The sequence below is a fragment of the Anopheles funestus genome, unplaced genomic scaffold (genome assembly GCF_943734845.2).
Source record: "Anopheles funestus unplaced genomic scaffold, idAnoFuneDA-416_04 scaffold_111_ctg1, whole genome shotgun sequence".
In the NCBI taxonomy this organism is placed as follows: Eukaryota; Metazoa; Arthropoda; class Insecta; order Diptera; family Culicidae; genus Anopheles; species Anopheles funestus.
The window spans coordinates 9,569-32,788 of NW_026045283.1; the positions used below are offsets into that span (position 1 = coordinate 9,569).

The 23,220-nt window shown below is 23.9% G+C and overlaps 2 long non-coding RNA genes across 8 annotated transcripts; both read left to right on the forward strand.

Annotated features, from left to right (window-relative positions):
- Positions 1–1,250: 1,250 nt before the first annotated feature.
- On the forward strand, positions 1,251–1,795 carry LOC125774314 (uncharacterized). 3 transcript variants are annotated; one of them, XR_007420781.1, is made up of 3 exons: positions 1,251–1,298; positions 1,334–1,368; positions 1,754–1,795. It is a non-coding gene; the product is annotated as an uncharacterized LOC125774314 (long non-coding RNA). The 3 variants fall into 3 exon arrangements; XR_007420780.1 differs by lacking the exon at positions 1,334–1,368 and adding an exon at positions 1,545–1,579; XR_007420782.1 differs by lacking the exons at positions 1,251–1,298; positions 1,334–1,368 and adding exons at positions 1,461–1,508; positions 1,545–1,579.
- A 14-nt stretch (positions 1,796–1,809) lies between these two features.
- Positions 1,810–10,404, forward strand: LOC125774315 (uncharacterized). 5 transcript variants are annotated; one of them, XR_007420784.1, is made up of 3 exons: positions 1,810–1,857; positions 9,943–9,977; positions 10,363–10,404. It is a non-coding gene; the product is annotated as an uncharacterized LOC125774315 (long non-coding RNA). The 5 variants fall into 5 exon arrangements; XR_007420783.1 differs by lacking the exon at positions 9,943–9,977 and adding an exon at positions 10,154–10,188; XR_007420786.1 differs by lacking the exon at positions 1,810–1,857 and adding an exon at positions 9,860–9,907.
- The last annotated feature ends 12,816 nt before the right edge of the window (positions 10,405–23,220 follow it).

The window sequence follows — 23,220 nt, forward strand, 5'->3', positions numbered from 1 at the left end:
ATAAGTTAGATTTTTTCGAAAAAGTTAGTTTTGGTATAAGTTAGGTTTTTTTAGAAAAAGTTAGTTTTGGTATAAGTTAGGTTTTTAAGAAAAAGTTAGTTTTGGTATAAGTTAGGTTTCTTCGAAAAAGTTAGTTTTGGTATAAGTTAGGTTTTTATGAAAAAGTTAGGTTTTTTCGAAAAAGTTAGTTTTGGTATAAGTTAGGTTTTTATGAAAAAGTTAGTTTTGGTATAAGTTAGGTTTTTTCGAAAAAGTTAGTTTTGGTATAAGTTAGGTTTTTTAGAAAAAGTTAGTTTTGGTATAAGTTAGGTTTTTATGAAAAAGTTAGGTTTTTTCGAAAAAGTTAGTTTTGGTAAAAGTTAGGTTTTTAAGAAAAAGTTAGTTTTGGTATAAGTTAGGTTTTTAAGAAAAAGTTAGTTTTGGTATAAGTTAGGTTTTTTAGAAAAAGTTAGTTTTGGTATAAGTTAGGTTTTTTCGAAAAAGTTAGTTTTGGTATAAGTTAGGTTTTTTAGAAAAAGTTAGTTTTGGTATAAGTTAGGTTTTTATGAAAAAGTTAGGTTTTTTCGAAAAAGTTAGTTTTGGTAAAAGTTAGGTTTTTAAGAAAAAGTTAGTTTTGGTATAAGTTAGGTTTTTTCGAAAAAGTTAGTTTTGGTATAAGTTAGGTTTTTATGAAAAAGTTAGGTTTTTTCGAAAAAGTTAGTTTTGGTAAAAGTTAGGTTTTTTCGAAAAAGTAAGGTTTTTTAGAAAAAGTTAGTTTTGGTATAAGTTAGGTTTTTATGAAAAAGTTAGTTTTGGTATAAGTTAGGTGTTTTCGAAAAAGTTAGTTTTGGTATAAGTTAGGTTTTTTGGAAAAAGTTAGGTTTTTAAGAAAAAGTTAATTTTGGTATAAGTTAGGTTTTTGAGAAAAAGCTAGGTTTTTTAGAATAAGTTAGTTTTGGTAAAAGTTAGGTTTTTTCGAAAAAGTTAGTTTTGTTATAAGTTAGGTTTTTTAGAAAAAGTGAGTTTTGGTATAAGTTAGGTTTTTTCGAAAAAGTTAGTTTTTTTATAAGTTAGGTTTTTTCGAAAAAGTTAGTTTTGGTATGAGTTAGGTTTTTTCGAAAAAGTTAGTTTTGGTATAAGTTAGGTTTTTGAGAAAAAGTTAGTTTTGGTATAAGTTAGGTTTTTTAGAAAAAGTTAGTTTTGGTATAAGTTAGGTTTTTTCGAAAAAGTTAGTTTTGGTATAAGTTAGGTTTTTAAGAAAAAGTTAGTTTTGGTATAAGTTAGGTTTTTTCTTAAAAGTTAGTTTTGGTATAAGTTAGGTTTTTTAGAAAAAGTGAGTTTTGGTATAAGTTAGGTTTTTTCGAAAAAGTTAGTTTTTTTATAAGTTAGGTTTTTTCGAAAAAGTTAGTTTTTTTATGAGTTAGGTTTTTTCGAAAAAGTTAGTTTTGGTATAAGTTAGGTTTTTTCGAAAAAGTTAGTATTGGTATAAGTTAGGTTTTTTCTTAAAAGTTAGTTTTGGTATAAGTTAGGTTTTTTTAGAAAAAGTGAGTTTTGGTATAAGTTAGGTTTTTTCGAAAAAGTTAGTTTTTTTATAAGTTAGGTTTTTTCGAAAAAGTTAGTTTTTTTATGAGTTAGGTTTTTTCGAAAAAGTTAGTTTTGGTATAAGTTAGGTTTTTTCGAAAAAGTTAGTATTGGTATAAGTTAGGTTTTTCTTAAAAGTTAGTTTTGGTATAAGTTAGGTTTTTTAGAAAAAGTTAGTTTTTTTATAAGTTAGGTTTTTTCGAAAAAGTTAGTTTTTTATGAGTTAGGTTTTTTCGAAAAAGTTAGTATTGGTATAAGTTAGGTTTTTTCTTAAAAGTTAGTTTTGGTATAAGTTAGGTTTTTTAGAAAAAGTTAGTTTTTTTATAAGTTAGGTTTTTTCGAAAAAGTTAGTTTTTTTATGAGTTAGGTTTTTTCGAAAAAGTTAGTTTTGGTATAAGTTAGGTTTTTTCGAAAAAGTTAGTTTTGGTATAAGTTAGGTTTTTTCGAAAAAGTTAGTTTTGGTATAAGTTAGGTTTTTTAGAAAAAGTTAGTTTTGGTATAAGTTAGGTTTTTATGAAAAAGTTAGGTTTTTTCGAAAAAGTTAGTTTTGGTATAAGTTAGGTTTTTAAGAAAAAGTTAGTTTTGGTATAAGTTAGGTTTTTTCGAAAAAGTTAGTTTTGGTATAAGTTAGGTTTTTGAGAAAAAGTTAGTTTTGGTATAAGTTAGGTTTTTTCGAAAAAGTTAGTTTTGGTATAAATTAGGTTTTTTCGAAAAAGTTAGTTTTGGTATAAATTAGGTTTTTTCGAAAAAGTTAGTTTTGGTATAAGTTAGGTTTTTTAGAAAAAGTTAGTTTTGGTATAAGTTAGGTTTTTAAGAAAAAGTTAGTTTTGGTATAAGTTAGGTTTTTATGAAAAAGTTAGTTTTGGTATAAGTTAGGTTTTTATGAAAAAGTTAGGTTTTTTCGAAAAAGTTAGTTTTGGTATAAGTTAGGTTTTTATGAAAAAGTTAGTTTTGATATAAGTTAGGTTTTTTCGAAAAAGTTAGTTTTGGTATAAGTTAGGTTTTTTCGAAAAAGTTAGTTTTTTTATAAATTAGGTTTTTTCGAAAAAGTTAGTTTTGGTATAAGTTAGGTTTTTTCGAAAAAGTTAGTTTTGGTATAAGTTAGGTTTTTTAGAAAAAGTTAGTTTTGGTATAAGTTAGGTTTTTTAGAAAAAGTTAGTTTTGGTATAAGTTAGGTTTTTATGAAAAAGTTAGGTTTTTTCGAAAAAGTTAGTTTTGGTATAAGTTAGGTTTTTAAGAAAAAGTTAGTTTTGGTATAAGTGAGGTTTTTATGAAAAAGTTAGGTTTTTTCGAAAAAGTTAGTTTTGGTATAAGTTAGGTTTTTTCGAAAAAGTTAGTTTTGGTATAAATTAGGTTTTTTCGAAAAAGTTAGTTTTGGTATAAGTTAGGTTTTTTTAGAAAAAGTTAGTTTTGGTATAAGTTAGGTTTTTAAGAAAAAGTTAGTTTTGGTATAAGTTAGGTTTTTTCGAAAAAGTTAGTTTTGGTATAAGTTAGGTTTTTATGAAAAAGTTAGGTTTTTTCGAAAAAGTTAGTTTTGGTATAAGTTATTTTTTTAAGAAAAAGTTAGTTTTGGTATAAGTTATTTTTTTTTCGAAAAAGTTAGTTTTGGTATAAGTTAGGTTTTTAAGAAAAAGTTAGTTTTGGTATAAGTTAGGTTTTTTAGAAAAAGTTAGTTTTGGTATAAGTTAGGTTTTTTCGAAAAAGTTAGTTTTGGTATAAGTTAGGTTTTTTCGAAAAAGTTAGTTTTGGTATAAATTAGGTTTTTTCGAAAAAGTTAGTTTTGGTATAAGTTAGGTTTTTTAGAAAAAGTTAGTTTTGGTATAGGTTAGGTTTTTTAGAAAAAGTTAGTTTTGGTATAAATTAGGTTTTTTCGAAAAAGTTAGTTTTGGTATAAGTTAGGTTTTTTCGAAAAAGTTAGTTTTGGTATAAGTTAGGTTTTTGAGAAAAAGTTAGTTTTGGTATAAGTTAGGTTTTTTCGAAAAAGTTAGTTTTGGTATAAGTTAGGTTTTTTCGAAAAAGTTAGTTTTGGTATAAATTAGGTTTTTGAGAAAAAGTTAGTTTTGGTATAAATTAGGTTTTTTCGAAAAAGTTAGTTTTGGTATAAGTTAGGTTTTTGAGAAAAAGTTAGATTTGGTATAAGTTAGGTTTTTTCGAAAAAGTTAGTTTTGGTATAAGTTAGGTTTTTTAGAAAAAGTTAGTTTTGGTATATGTTAGGTTTTTTAGAAAAAGTTAGTTTTGGTATAAGTTAGGTTTTTTCGAAAAAGTTAGTTTTGGTATAAGTTAGGTTTTTTCGAAAAAGTTAGTTTTGGTATAAATTAGGTTTTTTCGAAAAAGTTAGTTTTGGTATAAGTTAGGTTTTTTTAGAAAAAGTTAGTTTTGGTATAAGTTAGGTTTTTTAGAAAAAGTTAGTTTTGGTATAAGTTAGGTTTTTAAGAAAAAGTTAGTTTTGGTATAAGTTAGGTTTTTTCGAAAAAGTTAGTTTTGGTATAAGTTAGGTTTTTTCGAAAAAGTTAGTTTTGGTATAAGTTAGGTTTTTTAGAAAAAGTTAGTTTTGGTATAAGTTAGGTTTTTTCGAAAAAGTTAGTTTTTTTATAAGTTAGGTTTTTTCGAAAAAGTTAGTTTTGGTATGAGTTAGGTTTTTTCGAAAAAGTTAGTTTTGGTATAAGTTAGGTTTTTTCGAAAAAGTTAGTATTGGTATAAGTTAGGTTTTTTAGAAAAAGTTAGTTTTGGTATAAGTTAGGTTTTTTAGAAAAAGTTAGTTTTGGTATAAGTTAGGTTTTTAAGAAAAAGTTAGTTTTTTTATAAGTTAGGTTTTTTCGAAAAAGTTAGTTTTGGTAAAAGTTAGGTTTTTTCGAAAAAGTTAGGTTTTTTCGAAAAAGTTAGGTTTTTTCGAAAAAGTTAGGTTTTTAAGAAAAAGTTAGTTTTGGTATAAGTTAGGTTTTTTCGAAAAAGTTAGTTTTGGTATAAGTTAGGTTTTTTCGAAAAAGTTAGTTTTGGTATAAGTTAGGTTTTTAAGAAAAAGTTAGTTTTGGTATAAGTTAGGTTTTTTCAAAAAAGTTAGTTTTGGTATAAGTTAGGTTTTTTCGAAAAAGTTAGTTTTGGTAAAAGTTAGGTTTTTTCGAAAAAGTTAGTTTTGGTATAAGTTAGGTTTTTGAGGAAAAGTTAGTTTTGGTATAAGTTAGGTTTTTTCGAAAAAGTTAGTTTTGGTATAAGTTAGGTTTTTTCGAAAAAGTTAGTTTTGGTATAAATTAGGTTTTTTCGAAAAAGTTAGTTTTGGTATAAGTTAGGTTTTTAAGAAAAAGTTAGGTTTTTTCGAAAAAGTTAGTTTTGGTATAAGTTAGGTTTTTTCGAAAAAGTTAGTTTTGGTATAAGTTAGGTTTTTTCGAAAAAGTTAGTTTTGGTATAAGTTAGGTTTTTTTAGAAAAAGTTAGTTTTGGTATAAGTTAGGTTTTTTCGAAAAGTTAGTTTTGGTATAAGTTAGGTTTTTTCGAAAAAGTTAGTTTTGGTATAAGTTAGGTTTTTTCGAAAAAGTTAGTTTTGGTATAAATTAGGTTTTTTCGAAAAAGTTAGTTTTGGTATAAGTTAGGTTTTTAAGAAAAAGTTAGTTTTGGTATAAGTTAGGTTTTTTCGAAAAAGTTAGTTTTGGTATAAGTTAGGTTTTTATGAAAAAGTTAGTTTTGGTATAAGTTAGGTTTTTAAGAAAAAGTTAGTTTTGGTATAAGTTAGGTTTTTTCGAAAAAGTTAGTTTTGGTATAAGTTAGGTTTTTATGAAAAAGTTAGGTTTTTTCGAAAAAGTTAGTTTTGGTATAAGTTAGGTTTTTAAGAAAAAGTTAGTTTTGGTATAAGTTAGGTTTTTTCGAAAAAGTTAGTTTTGGTATAAGTTAGGTTTTTGAGAAAAAGTTAGTTTTGGTATAAGATAGGTTTTTAAGAAAAAGTTAGTTTTGGTATAAGTTAGGTTTTTTCGAAAAAGTTAGTTTTGGTATAAGCTAGGTTTTTATGAAAAAGTTAGTTTTGGTATAAGTTAGGTTTTTAAGAAAAAGTTAGTTTTGGTATAAGTTAGGTTTTTGAGGAAAAGTTAGTTTTGGTATAAGTTAGGTTTTTAAGAAAAAGTTAGGTTTTTTCGAAAAAGTTAGTTTTGGTATAAGTTAGGTTTTTTCGAAAAAGTTAGTTTTGGTGTAAGTTAGGTTTTTTCGAAAAAGTTAGTTTTGGTATAAGTTAGGTTTTTTCGAAAAAGTTAGTTTTGGTATAAGTTAGGTTTTTTTAGAAAAAGTTAGTTTTGGTATAAGTTAGGTTTTTTCGAAAAAGTTAGTTTTGGTATAAGTTAGGTTTTTTCGAAAAAGTTAGTTTTGGTATAAGTTAGGTTTTTTCGAAAAAGTTAGTTTTGGTATAAGTTAGGTTTTTTCGAAAAAGTTAGTTTTGGTATAAGTTAGGTTTTTAAGAAAAAGTTAGTTTTGGTATAAGTTAGGTTTTTTCGAAAAAGTTAGTTTTGGTATAAGTTAGGTTTTTATGAAAAAGTTAGTTTTGGTATAAGTTAGGTTTTTAAGAAAAAGTTAGTTTTGGTATAAGTTAGGTTTTTTCGAAAAAGTTAGTTTTGGTATAAGTTAGGTTTTTTAGAAAAAGTTAGGTTTTTTCGAAAAAGTTAGTTTTGGTATAAGTTAGGTTTTTTCGAAAAAGTTAGTTTTGGTATAAGTTAGGTTTTTTCGAAAAAGTTAGTTTTGGTATAAGTTAGGTTTTTAAGAAAAAGTTAGTTTTGGTATAAGTTAGGTTTCTTCGAAAAAGTTAGTTTTGGTATAAGTTAGGTTTTTATGAAAAAGTTAGTTTTGGTATAAGTTAGGTTTTTTCGAAAAAGTTAGTTTTGGTAAAAGTTAGGTTTTTAAGAAAAAGTTAGTTTTGGTATAAGTTAGGTTTTTTCGAAAAAGTTAGTTTTGGTATAAGTTAGGTTTTTTAGAAAAAGTTAGGTTTTTTCGAAAAAGTTAGTTTTGGTATAAGTTAGGTTTTTATGAAAAAGTTAGGTTTTTTCGAAAAAGTTAGTTTTGGTATAAGTTAGGTTTTTTAGAAAAAGTTAGTTTTGGTATAAGTTAGGTTTTTATGAAAAAGTTAGGTTTTTTCGAAAAAGTTAGTTTTGGTATAAGTTAGGTTTTTATGAAAAAGTTAGGTTTTTTCGAAAAAGTTAGTTTTGGTATAAGTTAGATTTTTTCGAAAAAGTTAGTTTTGGTATAAGTTAGGTTTTTTTAGAAAAAGTTAGTTTTGGTATAAGTTAGGTTTTTAAGAAAAAGTTAGTTTTGGTATAAGTTAGGTTTCTTCGAAAAAGTTAGTTTTGGTATAAGTTAGGTTTTTATGAAAAAGTTAGGTTTTTTCGAAAAAGTTAGTTTTGGTATAAGTTAGGTTTTTATGAAAAAGTTAGTTTTGGTATAAGTTAGGTTTTTTCGAAAAAGTTAGTTTTGGTATAAGTTAGGTTTTTTAGAAAAAGTTAGTTTTGGTATAAGTTAGGTTTTTATGAAAAAGTTAGGTTTTTTCGAAAAAGTTAGTTTTGGTAAAAGTTAGGTTTTTAAGAAAAAGTTAGTTTTGGTATAAGTTAGGTTTTTAAGAAAAAGTTAGTTTTGGTATAAGTTAGGTTTTTTAGAAAAAGTTAGTTTTGGTATAAGTTAGGTTTTTAAGAAAAAGTTAGTTTTGGTATAAGTTAGGTTTTTAAGAAAAAGTTAGTTTTGGTATAAGTTAGGTTTTTTCGAAAAAGTTAGTTTTGGTATAAATTAGGTTTTTTCGAAAAAGTTAGTTTTGGTATAAGTTAGGTTTTTTAGAAAAAGTTAGGTTTTTTAAAGTTAGTTTTGGTATAAGTTAGGTTTTTTCGAAAAAGTTAGTTTTGGTATAAGTTAGGTTTTTTAGAAAAAGTTAGGTTTTTTCGAAAAAGTTAGTTTTGGTATAAGTTAGGTTTTTTCGAAAAAGTTAGTTTTGGTATAAGTTAGGTTTTTTCGAAAAAGTTAGTTTTGGTATAAGTTAGGTTTTTAAGAAAAAGTTAGTTTTGGTATAAGTTAGGTTTCTTCGAAAAAGTTAGTTTTGGTATAAGTTAGGTTTTTATGAAAAAGTTAGTTTTGGTATAAGTTAGGTTTTTTAGAAAAAGTTAGTTTTGGTAAAAGTTAGGTTTTTAAGAAAAAGTTAGTTTTGGTATAAGTTAGGTTTTTTCGAAAAAGTTAGTTTTGGTATAAGTTAGGTTTTTTAGAAAAAGTTAGGTTTTTTCGAAAAAGTTAGTTTTGGTATAAGTTAGGTTTTTATGAAAAAGTTAGGTTTTTTCGAAAAAGTTAGTTTTGGTATAAGTTAGGTTTTTTAGAAAAAGTTAGTTTTGGTATAAGTTAGGTTTTTAAGAAAAAGTTAGTTTTGGTATAAGTTAGGTTTTTTCGAAAAAGTTAGTTTTGGTATAAGTTAGGTTTTTTAGAAAAAGTTAGGTTTTTTCGAAAAAGTTAGTTTTGGTATAAGTTAGATTTTTTCGAAAAAGTTAGTTTTGGTATAAGTTAGGTTTTTTTAGAAAAAGTTAGTTTTGGTATAAGTTAGGTTTTTAAGAAAAAGTTAGTTTTGGTATAAGTTAGGTTTCTTCGAAAAAGTTAGTTTTGGTATAAGTTAGGTTTTTATGAAAAAGTTAGGTTTTTTCGAAAAAGTTAGTTTTGGTATAAGTTAGGTTTTTATGAAAAAGTTAGTTTTGGTATAAGTTAGGTTTTTTCGAAAAAGTTAGTTTTGGTATAAGTTAGGTTTTTTAGAAAAAGTTAGTTTTGGTATAAGTTAGGTTTTTATGAAAAAGTTAGGTTTTTTCGAAAAAGTTAGTTTTGGTAAAAGTTAGGTTTTTAAGAAAAAGTTAGTTTTGGTATAAGTTAGGTTTTTAAGAAAAAGTTAGTTTTGGTATAAGTTAGGTTTTTTAGAAAAAGTTAGTTTTGGTATAAGTTAGGTTTTTAAGAAAAAGTTAGTTTTGGTATAAGTTAGGTTTTTAAGAAAAAGTTAGTTTTGGTATAAGTTAGGTTTTTTCGAAAAAGTTAGTTTTGGTATAAATTAGGTTTTTTCGAAAAAGTTAGTTTTGGTATAAGTTAGGTTTTTTAGAAAAAGTTAGGTTTTTTCGAAAAAGTTAGTTTTGGTATAAGTTAGATTTTTTCGAAAAAGTTAGTTTTGGTATAAGTTAGGTTTTTTTAGAAAAAGTTAGTTTTGGTATAAGTTAGGTTTTTAAGAAAAAGTTAGTTTTGGTATAAGTTAGGTTTCTTCGAAAAAGTTAGTTTTGGTATAAGTTAGGTTTTTATGAAAAAGTTAGGTTTTTTCGAAAAAGTTAGTTTTGGTATAAGTTAGGTTTTTATGAAAAAGTTAGTTTTGGTATAAGTTAGGTTTTTTCGAAAAAGTTAGTTTTGGTATAAGTTAGGTTTTTTAGAAAAAGTTAGTTTTGGTATAAGTTAGGTTTTTATGAAAAAGTTAGGTTTTTTCGAAAAAGTTAGTTTTGGTAAAAGTTAGGTTTTTAAGAAAAAGTTAGTTTTGGTATAAGTTAGGTTTTTTCGAAAAAGTTAGTTTTGGTATAAGTTAGGTTTTTTAGAAAAAGTTAGTTTTGGTATAAGTTAGGTTTTTATGAAAAAGTTAGGTTTTTTCGAAAAAGTTAGTTTTGGTAAAAGTTAGGTTTTTAAGAAAAAGTTAGTTTTGGTATAAGTTAGGTTTTTTCGAAAAAGTTAGTTTTGGTATAAGTTAGGTTTTTATGAAAAAGTTAGGTTTTTTCGAAAAAGTTAGTTTTGGTAAAAGTTAGGTTTTTTCGAAAAAGTAAGGTTTTTTAGAAAAAGTTAGTTTTGGTATAAGTTAGGTTTTTATGAAAAAGTTAGTTTTGGTATAAGTTAGGTGTTTTCGAAAAAGTTAGTTTTGGTATAAGTTAGGTTTTTTAGAAAAAGTTAGGTTTTTAAGAAAAAGTTAATTTTGGTATAAGTTAGGTTTTTGAGAAAAAGCTAGGTTTTTTAGAATAAGTTAGTTTTGGTAAAAGTTAGGTTTTTTCGAAAAAGTTAGTTTTGTTATAAGTTAGGTTTTTTAGAAAAAGTGAGTTTTGGTATAAGTTAGGTTTTTTCGAAAAAGTTAGTTTTTTTATAAGTTAGGTTTTTTCGAAAAAGTTAGTTTTGGTATGAGTTAGGTTTTTTCGAAAAAGTTAGTTTTGGTATAAGTTAGGTTTTTGAGAAAAAGTTAGTTTTGGTATAAGTTAGGTTTTTTAGAAAAAGTTAGTTTTGGTATAAGTTAGGTTTTTTCGAAAAAGTTAGTTTTGGTATAAGTTAGGTTTTTAAGAAAAAGTTAGTTTTGGTATAAGTTAGGTTTTTTCTTAAAAGTTAGTTTTGGTATAAGTTAGGTTTTTTAGAAAAAGTGAGTTTTGGTATAAGTTAGGTTTTTTCGAAAAAGTTAGTTTTTTTATAAGTTAGGTTTTTTCGAAAAAGTTAGTTTTTTTATGAGTTAGGTTTTTTCGAAAAAGTTAGTTTTGGTATAAGTTAGGTTTTTTCGAAAAAGTTAGTATTGGTATAAGTTAGGTTTTTTCTTAAAAGTTAGTTTTGGTATAAGTTAGGTTTTTTTAGAAAAAGTGAGTTTTGGTATAAGTTAGGTTTTTTCGAAAAAGTTAGTTTTTTTATAAGTTAGGTTTTTTCGAAAAAGTTAGTTTTTTTATGAGTTAGGTTTTTTCGAAAAAGTTAGTTTTGGTATAAGTTAGGTTTTTTCGAAAAAGTTAGTATTGGTATAAGTTAGGTTTTTCTTAAAAGTTAGTTTTGGTATAAGTTAGGTTTTTTAGAAAAAGTTAGTTTTTTTATAAGTTAGGTTTTTTCGAAAAAGTTAGTTTTTTATGAGTTAGGTTTTTTCGAAAAAGTTAGTATTGGTATAAGTTAGGTTTTTTCTTAAAAGTTAGTTTTGGTATAAGTTAGGTTTTTTAGAAAAAGTTAGTTTTTTTATAAGTTAGGTTTTTTCGAAAAAGTTAGTTTTTTTATGAGTTAGGTTTTTTCGAAAAAGTTAGTTTTGGTATAAGTTAGGTTTTTTCGAAAAAGTTAGTATTGGTATAAGTTAGGTTTTTTCGAAAAAGTTAGTTTTGGTATAAGTTAGGTTTTTTCGAAAAAGTTAGGTTTTTAAGAAAAAGTTAGTTTTTTTATGAGTTAGGTTTTTTCGAAAAAGTTAGTTTTGGTATAAGTTAGGTTTTTTCGAAAAAGTTAGTATTGGTATAAGTTAGGTTTTTTCTTAAAAGTTAGTTTTGGTATAAGTTAGGTTTTTTAGAAAAAGTGAGTTTTGGTATAAGTTAGGTTTTTTCGAAAAAGTTAGTTTTTTTATAAGTTAGGTTTTTTCGAAAAAGTTAGTTTTGGTATAAGTTAGGTTTTTTCGAAAAAGTTAGTATTGGTATAAGTTAGGTTTTTTCGAAAAAGTTAGTTTTGGTATAAATTAGGTTTTTTCTTAAAAGTTAGTTTTGGTATAAGTTAGGTTTTTTCGAAAAAGTTAGTATTGGTATAAGTTAGGTTTTTTCGTAAAAGTTAGTTTTGGTATAAGTTAGGTTTTTTAGAAAAAGTGAGTTTTGGTATAAGTTAGGTTTTTTCGAAAAAGTTAGGTTTTTAAGAAAAAGTTAGTTTTTTTATGAGTTAGGTTTTTTCGAAAAAGTTAGTTTTGGTATAAGTTAGGTTTTTTCGAAAAAGTTAGTATTGGTATAAGTTAGGTTTTTTCTTAAAAGTTAGTTTTGGTATAAGTTAGGTTTTTTAGAAAAAGTGAGTTTTGGTATAAGTTAGGTTTTTTCGAAAAAGTTAGTTTTTTTATAAGTTAGGTTTTTTCGAAAAAGTTAGTTTTGGTATAAGTTAGGTTTTTTCGAAAAAGTTAGTTTTTTTATAAGTTAGGTTTTTTCGAAAAAGTTAGTATTGGTATAAATTAGGTTTTTTCTTAAAAGTTAGTTTTGGTATAAGTTAGGTTTTTTAGAAAAAGTTAGTTTTGGTATAAGTTAGGTTTTTTAGAAAAAGTTAGTTTTTTTATAAGTTAGGTTTTTTCGAAAAAGTTAGTTTTTTTATCAGTTAGGTTTTTTCGAAAAAGTTAGTTTTGGTATAAGTTAGGTTTTTTCGAAAAAGTTAGTATTGGTATAAGTTAGGTTTTTTCGAAAAAGTTAGTTTTGGTATAAGTTAGGTTTTTTCGAAAAAGTTAGGTTTTTAAGAAAAAGTTAGTTTTTTTATGAGTTAGGTTTTTTCGAAAAAGTTAGTTTTGGTATAAGTTAGGTTTTTTCGAAAAAGTTAGTATTGGTATAAGTTAGGTTTTTTCTTAAAAGTTAGTTTTGGTATAAGTTAGGTTTTTTAGAAAAAGTGAGTTTTGGTATAAGTTAGGTTTTTTCGAAAAAGTTAGTTTTTTTATAAGTTAGGTTTTTTCGAAAAAGTTAGTTTTTTTATGAGTTAGGTTTTTTCTTAAAAGTTAGTTTTGGTATAAGTTAGGTTTTTTCGAAAAAGTTAGTTTTGTTATAAGTTAGGTTTTTTCGAAAAAGTTAGGTTTTTAAGAAAAAGTTAGTTTTTTTATGAGTTAGGTTTTTTCGAAAAAGTTAGTTTTGGTATAAGTTAGGTTTTTTCGAAAAAGTTAGTATTGGTATAAGTTAGGTTTTTTCTTAAAAGTTAGTTTTGGTATAAGTTAGGTTTTTTAGAAAAAGTGAGTTTTGGTATAAGTTAGGTTTTTTCGAAAAAGTTAGTTTTTTTATAAGCTAGGTTTTTTCGAAAAAGTTAGTTTTGGTATAAGTTAGGTTTTTTCGAAAAAGTTAGTTTTTTTATAAGTTAGGTTTTTTCGAAAAAGTTAGTATTGGTATAAATTAGGTTTTTTCTTAAAAGTTAGTTTTGGTATAAGTTAGGTTTTTTAGAAAAAATTAGTTTTGGTATAAGTTAGGTTTTTTAGAAAAAGTTAGTTTTTTTATAAGTTAGGTTTTTTCGAAAAAGTTAGTTTTTTTATGAGTTAGGTTTTTTTGAAAAAGTTAGTTTTGGTATAAGTTAGGTTTTTTCGAAAAAGTTAGTATTGGTATAAGTTAGGTTTTTTCGAAAAAGTTAGTTTTGGTATAAGTTAGGTTTTTTTCGAAAAAGTTAGGTTTTTAAGAAAAAGTTAGTTTTTTTATGAGTTAGGTTTTTTCGAAAAAGTTAGTTTTGGTATAAGTTAGGTTTTTTCGAAAAAGTTAGTATTGGTATAAGTTAGGTTTTTTCTTAAAAGTTAGTTTTGGTATAAGTTAGGTTTTTTAGAAAAAGTGAGTTTTGGTATAAGTTAGGTTTTTTCGAAAAAGTTAGTTTTTTTATAAGTTAGGTTTTTTCGAAAAAGTTAGTTTTTTTATGAGTTAGGTTTTTTCGAAAAAGTTAGTTTTGGTATAAGTTAGGTTTTTTCGAAAAAGTTAGTATTGGTATAAGTTAGGTTTTTTCTTAAAAGTTAGTTTTGGTATAAGTTAGGTTTTTTAGAAAAAGTTAGTTTTTTTATAAGTTAGGTTTTTTCGAAAAAGTTAGTTTTTTTATGAGTTAGGTTTTTTCGAAAAAGTTAGTTTTGGTATAAGTTAGGTTTTTTCGAAAAAGTTAGTATTGGTATAAGTTAGGTTTTTTCGAAAAAGTTAGTTTTGGTATAAGTTAGGTTTTTTAGAAAAAGTTAGTTTTGGTATAAGTTAGGTTTTTTCGAAAAAGTTAGTTTTGGTATAAGTTAGGTTTTTAAGAAAAAGTTAGTTTTGGTATAAGTTAGGTTTTTTAGAAAAAGTTAGTTTTGGTATAAGTTAGGTTTTTTCGAAAAAGTTAGTTTTGGTATAAGTTAGGTTTTTTAGAAAAAGTTAGTTTTGGTATAAATTAGGTTTTTTAGAAAAAGTTAGTTTTGGTATAAGTTAGGTTTTTTTAGAAAAAGTTAGTTTTGGTATAAGTTAGGTTTTTTAGAAAAAGTTAGGTTTTTTAGAAAAAGTTAGTTTTGGTATAAGTTAGGTTTTTTCGAAAAAGTTAGTTTTGGTATAAGTTAGGTTTTTTCGAAAAAGTTAGTTTTGGTATAAGTTAGGTTTTTTAGAAAAAGTTAGTTTTGGCATAAGTTAGGTTTTTTAGAAAAAGTTAGTTTTGGTAAAAGTTAGGTTTTTTAGAAAAAGTTAGGTTTTTTAGAAAAAGTTAGTTTTGGTATAAGTTAGGTTTTTTCGAAAAAGTTAGTTTTGGTAAAAGTTAGGTTTTTTCGAAAAAGTTAGGTTTTTAAGAAAAAGTTAGTTTTGGTATAAGTTAGGTTTTTAAGAAAAAGTTAGTTTTGGTATAAGTTAGGTTTTTTCGAAAAAGTTAGTTTTGGTATAAGTTAGGTTTTTAGGAAAAATTTAGATTTTTAAGAAAAAGTTAGGTTTTTAAGAAAAAGTTAGGTTTTTAAGAAAAAGTTAGTTTTGGTATAAGTTAGGTTTTTAAGAAAAAGTTAATTTTGGTATAAGTTAGGTTTTTTCGGAAAAGTTAGTTTTGGTATAAGTTAGGTTTTTTCTTAAAAGTTAGTTTTGGTATAAGTTAGGTTTTTTAGAAAAAGTTAGTTTTTTTATAAGTTAGGTTTTTTCGAAAAAGTTAGTTTTTTTATGAGTTAGGTTTTTTCGAAAAAGTTAGTTTTGGTATAAGTTAGGTTTTTTCGAAAAAGTTAGTATTGGTATAAGTTAGGTTTTTTCTTAAAAGTTAGTTTTGGTATAAGTTAGGTTTTTTAGAAAAAGTTAGTTTTTTTATAAGTTAGGTTTTTTCGAAAAAGTTAGTTTTTTTATGAGTTAGGTTTTTTCGAAAAAGTTAGTTTTGGTATAAGTTAGGTTTTTTCGAAAAAGTTAGTATTGGTATAAGTTAGGTTTTTTCGAAAAAGTTAGTTTTGGTATAAGTTAGGTTTTTAAGAAAAAGTTAGTTTTGGTATAAGTTAGGTTTTTTCGAAAAAGTTAGTTTTGGTATAAGTTAGGTTTTTAAGAAAAAGTTAGTTTTGGTATAAGTTAGGTTTTTTAGAAAAAGTTAGTTTTGGTATAAGTTAGGTTTTTTCGAAAAAGTTAGTTTTGGTATAAGTTAGGTTTTTTAGAAAAAGTTAGTTTTGGTATAAATTAGGTTTTTTAGAAAAAGTTAGTTTTGGTATAAGTTAGGTTTTTTTAGAAAAAGTTAGTTTTGGTATAAGTTAGGTTTTTTAGAAAAAGTTAGGTTTTTTAGAAAAAGTTAGTTTTGGTATAAGTTAGGTTTTTTCGAAAAAGTTAGTTTTGGTATAAGTTAGGTTTTTTCGAAAAAGTTAGTTTTGGTATAAGTTAGGTTTTTTAGAAAAAGTTAGTTTTGGTATAAGTTAGGTTTTTAAGAAAAAGTTAGTTTTGGTAAAAGTTAGGTTTTTAAGAAAAAGTTAGGTTTTTTAGAAAAAGTTAGTTTTGGTATAAGTTAGGTTTTTTCGAAAAAGTTAGTTTTGGTAAAAGTTAGGTTTTTTCGAAAAAGTTAGGTTTTTAAGAAAAAGTTAGTTTTGGTATAAGTTAGGTTTTTAAGAAAAAGTTAGTTTTGGTATAAGTTAGGTTTTTTCGAAAAAGTTAGTTTTGGTATAAGTTAGGTTTTTAGGAAAAATTTAGATTTTTAAGAAAAAGTTAGGTTTTTAAGAAAAAGTTAGGTTTTTAAGAAAAAGTTAGTTTTGGTATAAGTTAGGTTTTTAAGAAAAAGTTAATTTTGGTATAAGTTAGGTTTTTTCGGAAAAGTTAGTTTTGGTATAAGTTAGGTTTTTTCGAAAAAGTTAGTTTTGGTATAAGTTAGGTTTTTTAGAAAAAGTTAGTTTTGGTATAAGTTAGGTTTTTTCGAAAAAGTTAGTTTTGGTATAAGTTAGGTTTTTGAGAAAAAGTTAGGTTTTTTAGAATAAGTTAGTTTTGGTAAAAGTTAGGTTTTTTAGAAAAAGTTAGGTTTTTTCGAAAAAGTTAGTTTTGGTATAAGTAAGGTTTTTTCAAAAAAGTTAGTTTTGGTATAAGTTAGGTTTTTGAGAAAAAGTTAGTTTTGGTATAAGTTAGGTTTTTTCGAAAAAGTTAGTTTTGGTATAAGTTAGGTTTTTTCGAAAAAGTTAGTTTTGGTATAAGTTAGGTTTTTTAGAAAAAGTTAGTTTTGGTATAAGTTAGGTTTTTTCGAAAAAGTTAGTTTTGGTATAAGTTAGGTTTTTAAGAAAAAGTTAGGTTTTTTCGAAAAAGTTAGTTTTGGTATAAGTTAGGTTTTTTAGAAAAAGTTAGTTTTGGTAAAAGTTAGGTTTTTTAGAAAAAGTTAGGTTTTTTAGAAAAAGTGAGTTTTGGTATAAGTTAGGTTTTTTCGAAAAAGTTAGTTTTTTTATAAGTTAGGTTTTTTCGAAAAAGTTAGTTTTGGTAAAAGTTAGGTTTTTTCGAAAAAGTTAGGTTTTTTCGAAAAAGTTAGGTTTTTAAGAAAAAGTTAGTTTTGGTATAAGTTAGGTTTTTGAGAAAAAGTTAGTTATGGTATAAGTTAGGTTTTTAAGAAAAAGTTAGGTTTTTTCGAAAAAGTTAGTTTTGGTATAAGTTAGGTTTTTTAGAAAAAGTTATGTTTTTTCGAAAAAGTTAGTTTTTTTATAAGTTAGGTTTTTTCGAAAAAGTTAGTTTTGGTAAAAGTTAGGTTTTTTCGAAAAAGTTAGGTTTTTTCGAAAAAGTTAGGTTTTTAAGAAAAAGTTAGTTTTGGTATAAGTTAGGTTTTTAAGAAAAAGTTAGTTTTGGTATAAGTTAGGTTTTTAAGAAAAAGTTAGTTTTGGTATAAGTTAGGTTTTTTCGAAAAAGTTAGTTTTGGTATAAGTTAGGTTTTTAAGAAAAAGTTAGTTTTGGTATAAGTTAGGTTTTTAAGAAAAAGTTAGGTTTTTTCGAAAAAGTTAGTTTTGGTATAAGTTAGGTTTTTTAGAAAAAGTTAGTTTTGGTAAAAGTTAGGTTTTTTAGAAAAAGTTAGGTTTTTAGAAAAAGTGAGTTTTGGTATAAGTTAGGTTTTTTCGAAAAAGTTAGTTTTTTTATAAGTTAGGTTTTTTCGAAAAAGTTAGTTTTGGTAAAAGTTAGGTTTTTTCGAAAAAGTTAGGTTTTTTCGAAAAAGTTAGGTTTTTAAGAAAAAGTTAGTTTTGGTATAAGTTAGGTTTTTAAGAAAAAGTTAGTTTTGGTATAAGTTAGGTTTTTTCGAAAAAGTTAGTTTTTTTATAAGTTAGGTTTTTAAGAAAAAGTTAGATTTTTAAGATAAAGTTAGGTTTTTAAGAAAAAGTTAGTTTTGGTATAAGTTAGGTTTTTGAGAAAAAGTTAGGTTTTTTAGAATAAGTTAGTTTTGGTAAAAGTTAGGTTTTTTAGAAAAAGTTAGGTTTTTTCGAAAAAGTTAGTTTTGGTATAAGTTAGGTTTTTTCAAAAAAGTTAGTTTTGGTATAAGTTAGGTTTTTTCGAAAAAGTTAGTTTTGGTATAAGTAAGGTTTTTAAGAAAAAGTTAGTTTTGGTATAAGTTAAGTTTTTTCGAAAAAGTTAGTTTTGGTATAAGTTAGGTTTTTGAGAAAAAGTTAGTTTTGGTATAAGTTAGGTTTTTGAGAAAAAGTTAGTTTTGGTATAAGTTAGGTTTTTTCGAAAAAGTAAGGTTTTTAAGAAAAAGTTAGTTTTGGTATAAGTTAGGTTTTTTCGAAAAAGTTAGTTTTGGTATAAATTAGGTTTTTTCGAAAAAGTTAGTTTTGGCATAAGTTATTTTTTTTCGAAAAAGTTAGTTTTGGTATAAGTTAGGTTTTTAAGAAAAAGTTAGGTTTTTAAGAAAAAGTTAGTTTTGGTATAAGTTAGGTTTTTGAGAAAAAGTAAGGTTTTTAAGAAAAAGTTAGTTTTGGTATAAGTTAGGTTTTTAAGAAAAAGTTAGTTTTGGTATAAGCTAGGTTTTTTCGAAAAAGTTAGTATTGGTATAAGTTAGGTTTTTTCGAAAAAGTTAGTTTTGGTATAAGTTAGGTTTTTAAGAAAAAGTTAGTTTTGGTATAAGTTAGGTTTTTTCGAAAAAGTTAGTTTTGGTATAAGTTAGGTTTTTAAGAAAAAGTTAGTTTTGGTATAAGTTAGGTTTTTTAGAAAAAGTTAGTTTTGGTATAAGTTAGGTTTTTTCGAAAAAGTTAGTTTTGGTATAAGTTAGGTTTTTTAGAAAAAGTTAGTTTTGGTATAAATTAGGTTTTTTAGAAAAAGTTAGTTTTGGTATAAGTTAGGTTTTTTTAGAAAAAGTTAGTTTTGGTATAAGTTAGGTTTTTTAGAAAAAGTTAGGTTTTTTAGAAAAAGTTAGTTTTGGTATAAGTTAGGTTTTTTCGAAAAAGTTAGTTTTGGTATAAGTTAGGTTTTTTCGAAAAAGTTAGTTTTGGTATAAGTTAGGTTTTTTAGAAAAAGTTAGTTTTGGTATAAGTTAGGTTTTTTAGAAAAAGTTAGTTTTGGTAAAAGTTAGGTTTTTTAGAAAAAGTTAGGTTTTTTAGAAAAAGTTAGTTTTGGTATAAGTTAGGTTTTTTCGAAAAAGTTAGTTTTGGTAAAAGTTAGGTTTTTTCGAAAAAGTTAGGTTTTTAAGAAAAAGTTAGTTTTGGTATAAGTTAGGTTTTTAAGAAAAAGTTAGTTTTGGTATAAGTTAGGTTTTTTCGAAAAAGTTAGTTTTGGTATAAGTTAGGTTTTTAGGAAAAATTTAGATTTTTAAGAAAAAGTTAGGTTTTTAAGAAAAAGTTAGGTTTTTAAGAAAAAGTTAGTTTTGGTATAAGTTAGGTTTTTAAGAAAAAGTTAATTTTGGTATAAGTTAGGTTTTTTCGGAAAAGTTAGTTTTGGTATAAGTTAGGTTTTTTCGAAAAAGTTAGTTTTGGTATAAGTTAGGTTTTTTAGAAAAAGTTAGTTTTGGTATAAGTTAGGTTTTTTCGAAAAAGTTAGTTTTGGTATAAGTTAGGTTTTTGAGAAAAAGTTAGGTTTTTTAGAATAAGTTAGTTTTGGTAAAAGTTAGGTTTTTTAGAAAAAGTTAGGTTTTTTCGAAAAAGTTAGTTTTGGTATAAGTAAGGTTTTTTCAAAAAAGTTAGTTTTGGTATAAGTTAGGTTTTTGAGAAAAAGTTAGTTTTGGTATAAGTTAGGTTTTTTCGAAAAAGTTAGTTTTGGTATAAGTTAGGTTTTTTCGAAAAAGTTAGTTTTGGTATAAGTTGAGTTTTTTAGAAAAAGTTAGTTTTGGTATAAGTTAGGTTTTTTCGAAAAAGTTAGTTTTGGTATAAGTTAGGTTTTTAAGAAAAAGTTAGGTTTTTTCGAAAAAGTTAGTTTTGGTATAAGTTAGGTTTTTTAGAAAAAGTTAGTTTTGGTAAAAGTTAGGTTTTTTAGAAAAAGTTAGGTTTTTTAGAAAAAGTGAGTTTTGGTATAAGTTAGGTTTTTTCGAAAAAGTTAGTTTTTTTATAAGTTAGGTTTTTTCGAAAAAGTTAGTTTTGGTAAAAGTTAGGTTTTTTCGAAAAAGTTAGGTTTTTTCGAAAAAGTTAGGTTTTTAAGAAAAAGTTAGTTTTGGTATAAGTTAGGTTTTTAAGAAAAAGTTAGTTTTGGTATAAGTTAGGTTTTTAAGAAAAAGTTAGGTTTTTTCGAAAAAGTTAGTTTTGGTATAAGTTAGGTTTTTTAGAAAAAGTTATGTTTTTTCGAAAAAGTTAGTTTTTTTATAAGTTAGGTTTTTTCGAAAAAGTTAGTTTTGGTAAAAGTTAGGTTTTTTCGAAAAAGTTAGGTTTTTTCGAAAAAGTTAGGTTTTTAAGAAAAAGTTAGTTTTGGTATAAGTTAGGTTTTTAAGAAAAAGTTAGTTTTGGTATAAGTTAGGTTTTTAAGAAAAAGTTAGTTTTGGTATAAGTTAGGTTTTTTCGAAAAAGTTAGTTTTGGTATAAGTTAGGTTTTTAAGAAAAAGTTAGTTTTGGTATAAGTTAGGTTTTTAAGAAAAAGTAAGGTTTTTTCGAAAAAGTTAGTTTTGGTATAAGTTAGGTTTTTTCGAAAAAGTTAGTTTTGGTATAAGTTAGGTTTTTAAGAAAAAGTTAGTTTTGGTATAAGCTAGGTTTTTTCGAAAAAGTTAGTTTTGGTATAAGTTAGGTTTTCTCGAAAAAGTTAGTTTTGGTATAAGTTAGGTTTTTTCGAAAAAGTTAGGTTTTTAAGAAAAAGTTAGTTTTGGTATAAGTTAGGTTTTTGAGAAAAAGTAAGGTTTTTAAGAAAAAGTTAATTTTGGTATAAGTTAGGTTTTTGAGAAAAAGTTAGGTTTTTTAGAATAAGTTAGTTTTGGTATAAGTTAGGTTTTTTCGAAAAAGTTAGTTTTGGTATAAGTTAGGTTTTTGAGAAAAAGTTAGTTTTGGTATAAGTTAGGTTTTTAAGAAAAAGTTAGGTTTTTTCGAAAAAGTTAGTTTTGGTATAAGTTAGGTTTTTTCGAAAAAGTTAGTTTTGGTATAAGTTAGGTTTTTTCGAAAAAGTTAGTTTTGGTATAAGTTAGGTTTTTTTAGAAAAAGTTAGTTTTGGTATAAGTAAGGTTTTTTAGAAAAAGTTAGTTTTGGTAAAAGTTAGGTTTTTTAGAAAAAGTTAGGTTTTTTCGAAAAAGTTAGTTTTGGTATAAGTTAGGTTTTTTCGAAAAAGTTAGTTTTGGTATAAGTTAGGTTTTTTCGAAAAAGTTAGTTTTGGTATAAGTTAGGTTTTTTCGAAAAAGTTAGTTTTGGTATAAATTAGGTTTTTTCGAAAAAGTTAGTTTTGGTATAAGTTAGGTTTTTTTAGAAAAAGTTAGTTTTGGTATAAGTTAGGTTTTTAAGAAAAAGTTAGTTTTGGTAAAAGTTAGGTTTTTTCGAAAAAGTAAGGTTTTTTAGAAAAAGTTAGTTTTGGTATAAGTTAGGTTTTTTCGAAAAAGTTAGTTTTGGTATAAGTTAGGTTTTTAAGAAAAAGTTAGTTTTGGTATAAGTTAGGTTTTTTCGAAAAAGTTAGTTTTGGTATAAATTAGGTTTTTTCGAAAAAGTTAGTTTTGGTATAAGTTAGGTTTTTTAGAAAAAGTTAGTTTTGGTATAAGTTAGGTTTTTTCGAAAAAGTTAGTTTTGGTATAAGTTAGGTTTTTTCGAAAAAGTTAGGTTTTTTCGAAAAAGTTAGTTTTGGTATAAGTTAGGTTTTTAAGAAAAAGTTAGTTTTGGTATAAGTTAGGTTTTTTCGAAAAAGTTAGTTTTGGTATAAGTTAGGTTTTTAAGAAAAAGTTAGTTTTGGTATAAGTTAGGTTTTTTAGAAAAAGTTAGTTTTGGTATAAGTTAGGTTTTTTAGAAAAAGTTAGGTTTTTTGGTAAAAGTTAGGTTTTTTAGAAAAAGTTAGTTTTGGTATAAGTTAGGTTTTTTAGAAAAAGTTAGGTTTTTTCGAAAAAGTTAGTTTTGGTATAAGTTAGGTTTTTTCGAAAAAGTTAGTTTTGGTATAAGTTAGGTTTTTTCGAAAAAGTAAGTTTTGGTAAAAGTTAGGTTTTTTCGAAAAAGTTAGGTTTTTTCGAAAAAGTTAGTTTTGGTATAAGTTAGGTTTTTTAGAAAAAGTTAGTTTTGGTATAAGTTAGGTTTTTTAGAAAAAGTGAGGTTTTTTGGTAAAAGTTAGGTTTTTTCGAAAAAGTTAGTTTTGGTATAAGTTAGGTTTTTTCGAAAAAGTTAGTTTTGGTATAAGTTAGGTTTTTTAGAAAAAGTTAGTTTTGGTATAAGTTAGGTTTTTTCGAAAAAGTTAGTTTTGGTATAAGTTAGGTTTTTTAGAAAAAAATAGTTTTGGTATAAGTTAGGTTTTTAAGAAAAAGTTAGTTTTGGTATAAGTTAGGTTTTTTAGAAAAAGTTAGTTTTGGTATAAGTTAGGTTTTTTAGAAAAAATTAGGTTTTTTGGTAAAAGTTAGGTTTTTTCGAAAAAGTTAGTTTTGGTATAAGTTAGGTTTTTTAGAAAAAGTTAGTTTTGGTATAAGTTAGGTTTTTAAGAAAAAGTTAGTTTTGGTATAAGTTAGGTTTTTTAGAAAAAGTTAGTTTTGGTATAAGTTAGGTTTTTTAGAAAAAGTTAGGTTTTTTGGTAAAAGTTAGGTTTTTTCGAAAAAGCTAGGTTTTTTCGAAAAAGTTAGTTTTGGTATAAGTTAGGTTTTTTCGAAAAAGTTAGTTTTGGTATAAGTTAGGTTTTTAAGAAAAAGTTAGATTTTTAAGAAAAAGTTAGGTTTTTAAGAAAAAGTAAGTTTTGGTATAAGTTAGGTTTTTGAGAAAAAGTTAGGTTTTTTATAATAAGTTAGTTTTGGTAAAAGTTAGGTTTTTTAGAAAAAGTTAGGTTTTTTCGAAAAAGTTAGTTTTGGTATAAGTTAGGTTTTTTCAAAAAAGTTAGTTTTGGTACAAGTTAGGTTTTTGAGAAAAAGTTAGTTTTTTTATAAGTTAGGTTTTTAAGAAAAAGTTAGGTTTTTTCGAAAAAGTTAGTTTTGGTATAAGTTAGGTTTTTAAGAAAAAGTAAGTTTTGGTATAAGTTAGGTTTTTGAGAAAAAGTTAGGTTTTTTATAATAAGTTAGTTTTGGTAAAAGTTAGGTTTTTTAGAAAAAGTTAGGTTTTTTCGAAAAAGTTAGTTTTGGTATAAGTTAGGTTTTTTCGAAAAAGTTAGTTTTGGTACAAGTTAGGTTTTTGAGAAAAAGTTAGTTTTTTTATAAGTTAGGTTTTAAAAAAAAAGTTAGGTTTTTTCGAAAAAGTTAGTTTTGGTATAAGTTAGGTTTTTGAGAAAAAGTTAGTTTTGGTATAAGTTAGGTTTTTTAGAAAAAGTTAGTTTTGGTATAAGTTAGGTTTTTTCGAAAAAGTTAATTTTGGTATAAGTTAGGTTTTTTCGAAAAAGTTAGTTTTGGTATAAATTAGGTTTTTTCGAAAAAGTTAGTTTTGGTATAAGTTAGGTTTTTTTAGAAAAAGTTAGTTTTGGTATAAGTTAGGTTTTTAAGAAAAAGTTAGTTTTGGTATAAGTTAGGTTTTTTCGAAAAAGTTAGTTTTGGTATAAGTTAGGTTTTTAAGAAAAAGTTAGTTTTGGTATAAGTTAGGTTTTTTCGAAAAAGTTAGTTTTGGTATAAGTTAGGTTTTTTCGAAAAAGTTAGTTTTGGTATAAGTTAGGTTTTTTCGAAAAAGTTAGTTTTGGTATAAGTTAGGTTTTTGAGAAAAAGTTAGTTTTGGTATAAGTTAGGTTTTTTCGAAAAAGTTAGTTTTGGTATAAGTTAGGTTTTTTCGAAAAAGTTAGTTTTGGTATAAGTTAGGTTTTTTAGAAAAAGTTAGTTTTGGTATAAGTTAGGTTTTTTAGAAAAAGTTAGTTTTGGTATAAGTTAGGTTTTTTCGAAAAAGTTAGTTTTGGTAAAAGTTAGGTTTTTTCGAAAAAGTAAGGTTTTTTAGAAAAAGTTAGTTTTGGTATAAGTTAGGTTTTTTAGAAAAAGTTAGTTTTGGTATAAGTTAGGTTTTTTCGAAAAAGTTAGTTTTGGTATAAGTTAGGTTTTTATGAAAAAGTTAGTTTTGGTATAAGTTAGGTTTTTTAGAAAAAGTTAGTTTTGGTATAAGTTAGGTTTTTTCGAAAAAGTTAGTTTTGGTATAAGTTAGGTTTTTTCGAAAATGTTAGTTTTGGTATAAGTTAGGTTTTTAAGAAAAAGTTAGTTTTGGTATAAGTTAGGTTTTTAAGAAAAAGTTAGGTTTTTTCGAAAAAGTTAGTTTTGGTAAAAGTTAGGTTTTTTAGAAAAAGTTAGTTTTGGTATAAGTTAGGTTTTT